Genomic DNA, 5,388 nt, shown 5'->3' on the forward strand with positions numbered 1-5,388 from the left:
GGAAGGACGAACTTCCTTCTCCTTGAAGACTATCGATGCCATTCTTCTTATGCGATCGATAGTGAACAACCCGCATCCCGCATAAAATAAATAAATATTATTTTACCTGCAAGCAAAACGTGACGTCATCTGATGTTGAAAATCGGAACTGCTTGCAGCAAGTACCTTTGCATGAAATAAATTAACTCTCACCACTGAATAGTGCTATTGTAGTCAGTTAGAGACATATAGTTTCGTAGCCATGCGGCCAATTAGTCATACATTCTCGTAACCATGCGTTCTGGAAGCTTCGTAGTCCTATAGCCTCGTGATGACGTAACCTTGAAGACTTGCAATCGCATAGTCTCGTAACCTCATGGCTCGTAGTCTCGTAGTCATGATGTATTGGAGCCTCGTAGACTTGAAGCTATGTAAGCAAGTAGCTTTGTAATCTTATAACATAATGCTGATGGCGTAGATGTAGCAAAAAGAGAAAATTCCATCGAAGACAGATGTGTCAATTGGAGCCTTGTAGACGAGTAGCTTCGTAGTCAAGAACTTATGCAGACTTGTATTCCTCTATCCACGCAGTCACGTAAACTCGTTTTCTAGAGGCTTCGTAGCTCTGTAGCCTCGCAGTCTCGTAAACATGAAGATTCGTAGTCACGTAATCTCGTAACCTCATGGCTCGAAGTCGCGTAGTCATGAAGTCTTAGGACCTCGTAGAATTGAAGCTACGTATCCAAGTATCCTCGTAGACTTGAAGCTACGTAAGCAAGCGGCCTTGTAATCTTATAACATGATGCTGGCGGTGCAGTTGGAGCAAAAGAGAACATTCTGACGAAAACAGATGCTGTAATTGTAGCCTTGTAGACGAGTAGCTTCGTAGTCAAGTACTCATGCAGACTGGTAGTCCTGTATCCTCGCAGTCACGTAAACCTGTGTACTAGAGGCTTCGTAGCTCTGTAGCCTCGCAGTCTCGTAAACTTGAAGATTCGTAGTCACGTAGTCTCGTAACCTTATGGCTCGTGTTCGCGTAGCCAGGATGTCTTGGGACCTCGTAGAATTGTAGCCTCGCAGTCTCGTAACCATGCGTTCTGGAAGCTTCGTAGTCCTATAGCCTCGCGATCACGTAACCTAGAAGATTCGCAATCGCATAGACTCGTAACCTCATGGCTCGTAGTCTCGTAGTCATGATGCATTGGAGGCTCGTAGACTTGAAGCTACGTAAGCAAGAGGCCTTGTAATCTTATAACATAATGCTGATGGAGCAGTTGGAGCAAAAGAGAAAATTCTGTCGAAGACAGATGCGGTAACTGGAGTCATGTAGACGAGTACCTTCGTAGTCAAGTACTCTTGCAGACTTGTAGTCCTGTATCCTCGCAGTCATGTAAACCTGTGTACTAGAAACTTCGTAGCTCTGTAGCCTCGCAAGCCATGTATAACTCGTAACCAGCTAGATCATTTTAGACTCGTAGCCATGTGGTCTCATAGTCTCTTAGACTCGAAGAATTCTAGCCTAATATATTTGGAACCAAAAGACTTTTGGAACCAAAAGACTGTAGGCGTCAATGACTGATGGAGCCAATGAATATTGGAGTCAATGAATATTGGAGCCAATGAATATTGGAGCCAAATAAATATTGGAGCCAATGAATATTGGAGCCAATGAATATTGGAACCAATGAATATTGCAGTCAATGATTATTGGAGCCAATGAATATTGTAGCCAATGACTATTGGAGCCAATGACTATCGGAGCCAAAAGACTGTTGGAGCCAAAAGGCTGATGGAACCTTTTGGGAAAATTCGAGCCAATTGATATTGGAGCTCATGGATATTGGAGTCAATGAATATTGTAGCCAATGAATATTGGAGCCAATGAATATTGGAGCCAATGAATATTGGAGCCAATGAATATTGGAGTCAATGACAAATTAATGTGCTTCCTTTTCGTCGATGGTGCTGCCTTTTCGTTTTCGGTGCTTCCAAATGTGCTTCCTTTTCGTTGGCAGTGCTGCCTTTTCTTTGTCGGTGCTTCCAAATGTGCTTCCTTTTCGTTGGCGGTGCTGCCTTTTCTTTGTCGGTGCTTCCAAATGTGCTTCCTTTTCGTTGGCGGTTCGGCCTTTTCGTTGATGGTGCTTCCTTTTCGTTGTCGGTGCTTCCAAATGTGCTGTCTTTTCTTTGGCGGTGCTGCCTTTTCGTTGTCGGTGCTTCCAAATGTGCTGCCTTTTCGTTGGCGGTGCTGCCTTTTCTTTGTCGGTGCTTCCAAATGTGCTGCCTTTTCGTTGTCGGTGCTTCCAAATGTGCTGCCTTTTCGTTGGCGGTGCTGCCTTTTCTTTGTCGGTGCTTCCAAATGTGCTGCCTTTTCGTTGTCGGTGCTTACAAATGTGCTGCCTTTTCGTTGTCGGTGCTTCCAAATGTGCTGCCTTTTCGTTGTCGGTGCTTCCAAATGTGCTGCCTTTTCGTTGTCGGTGCTTCCAAATGTGCTGCCTTTTCGTTGATGGTTCTTCTATTTTTAATGTTGTTTTGACTCTAGTATTATAGTAAATGGTTCTTGATTTGACTTGCGTATTATTCCATCCGGTGCATGTATATAAGCGAGTCCTAGACAGCAGGTCGCTCAGTTTGTTACTGTCGTCGACGGTGTAAGGATCACCTAAATTATTTCTTCTGGTGCATAAGTCGCGTAATTACTTGTTCTTGAGAACTCGATGGCATCTTTACCGACTTTAACGCCGAACTCGATGGACGTTGTACCATCGTCTACGGGAACCTTGACGACAGCGACGACAATGGTGGAGCAGATCCCGTTGGCAACGACGACGACGTCAACATTGGAGGAGATTTCAACAGATGTGATACCACCAGCAGAAGATAGCTTAATGACTACTGAGCTGGATGTGCAGGAAACCACGACGATCGACGATACGACCTCGATGGAGACTTCAATGGATGCTGATTTGACAACTAGCGAACATCAGTGCTGTTACTGTGACAAGATTTTCTCAAACAACAGCAATGCTCGGCGACACGAGAGGAGCGAATGTGCCAAGAACCTATATCGTAAAATGTTTGTTTGTGAGAAATGTCATAAGCAGTTTGCCAGAAAAGATAATATGAAAACGCACATGAAGGCATGCAAAGGTCCTGCTGTGCGGCAGAAAGTAAAGGTTTCGGCGCAACAACGATGCATCGATGTGCATAAGAGAATGCCTGGAAATGGTACTACTGTTGCAACGCCTGTATCTGGATCGGGTCTGAAAGGATCGTCTTCATCACCACGGTATCCTTGCAGCTACTGTGATACGTCGTTCGCATTTTCCCATGATGCACGAAGACATGAGCGGAGCAAATGCGCGAAGAATACTTCTCGCATGAAGTTTCGATGTGATGAGTGCCTTAAATGGTTTACTCGAATTGACAGTTTGCGACATCATGCGAAAAAATGTAAAGGTGGAGTCTGTGCTCCTACTGCTGAACTACCTGCCGACATTTCAACTCCTCGCTTTAGATTGGAGACACGAAAGCGTACAACCAAAAAAAACAGATGTGCAGAAACCGATTGCTATGACGTCTGAACATGGAACTAAACCTAAGTCTGTGTTCGGAGCATTACAAGTGAACGATAATGGCTTCTACTTGGCGCAGTCTGCATTTCGTGGAATGTTGAAAGACTACTATTATCTAAATACGTTCGGTGAGTCGAAGGACATTTGTAATTTTCTTGACGATATCAGACAGAAGATAATCAATCAGCTTACTGATGATGTAGCAACAAACGGACCTTTGAAATATAACTTGTGGTTGGACTGTATATATGGAAAGCCATATCCTTTCGATGACGAAGTGAAGAAGTGTGCATTCAAGACATCGGCTGCAGTAATTTACAGTTCTAACGATGTGAAGCAAACTTTTAAAAACGGTATCCAGAAACTCTGTCAAGAAGAGGTGGACTATGTCTGTAAAGGTTCTGGCTGGACTCTGTCTAGTATAAACCGATTGGAGCTAAGAATTAGTCATTTCACACCGCTGCGGAACTAAATGATTATAAGATTGCTGGCTTTCGTAAGTGATCCTGTAGTAGAATAGAAATTATGTAATAAATATTATGTTTGTAAAAGAACTTGCGGTGTTTAATTCCTCGAACCTGTTACTATTATGTTAAATTGATGTTAAATTAAATTTTTTTTGCATCACCCTAGATCGTACCAAGGACCTTAGTCGATCTAATTAATCAGTATATTGATCGTAAATTTATTTAATGAATTTTGAACTTTTTCCCGCATCTCTAGCATTACAATTACGAATTTCCAATATGTTGGTCTTGATGTCTGATAGGATGATGGTCGTAGAGGATTTAAAGTCTCTTTACGAATGTTGAACATGGTATATTGAAATTATTATTTTTTACATAAGATTAAAAATTATTGCAACGATTGGGTATCGAACCGAGGGCAGGAGCGGATCGAATCAATATGTAAATTAATGAGTGATTTATTTAATGAATTTTGGAACTTTTCCCGAATTTCTAGCTAAATAATTACGGATTTTCAAGATGGCGGCCACATTTCAAGATGGCGGGTGTCACAGTAATAAATGATTACTGCACTCTAGCGGATAAGAACTAAACTAACATGTCATCGGCGCACTCTAGCCGACGATACAATGATGATGGCTTCCAGCATCGAAGACAAGATGGCGGTCATGACGTCATACTAGATGATGTTATATATGCTTTGAAAAAAAAAAGTGGTGGGAGTCAGTCTTCCTGCAACCACCATTGAGGAAGGAGCCTGTCGCCATTTTTAATTTTTTTGCACTCGTCGGGTTCGAACCGAGGACTCCGAGCTCCGTGTCGAAAAAGTATGCTTTTTAAATATTTTTTATTAAAATTTTATTATTTAATTTTTTTTATAATTTTTAAAAAAAAATTCATTAAAATCAGATAATAAATAAAAAAGTTAAAGATGGCGGCCGTAACGGAAATTGCAACGGTGACGTCATAATCCAAGATGGCGGTCATGGTATCCTTATTCCTAGAAATGGCTTAACTGAGGCTTGAGTTAAGGATGCTTAAGCCAGTTTTAGGAATTTTCAGCCGCTGGGATTTTTAAGGACTAAAAACGGGAATTTTTCCCTCGAAACGGGAAATTTTTCCCTCGAAAAAATAAATTTTTAATTTGCGGAATTTTTTGAGATTTTTTGGCGGAACTTTTTTCCACAGAAATGGTAATTTTGGCGATTTTTGAAGAATTTTGGGCAAATTTTGCCCAATTTTGGCGGATTTTGGCGATTTTTTAAAAGAATTCAAGGTCAAGGTCATAGGTCAAGGTCACAACCCTCCAAGATGGCCGCTGTGACGTCACAATCCAAGATGGCGGAGCCGGCACCAGGCACCACACCCAG

This window comes from Bacillus rossius, chromosome 15, assembly GCF_032445375.1.
Source record: "Bacillus rossius redtenbacheri isolate Brsri chromosome 15, Brsri_v3, whole genome shotgun sequence".
Lineage (NCBI taxonomy): Eukaryota > Metazoa > Arthropoda > Insecta > Phasmatodea > Bacillidae > Bacillus > Bacillus rossius.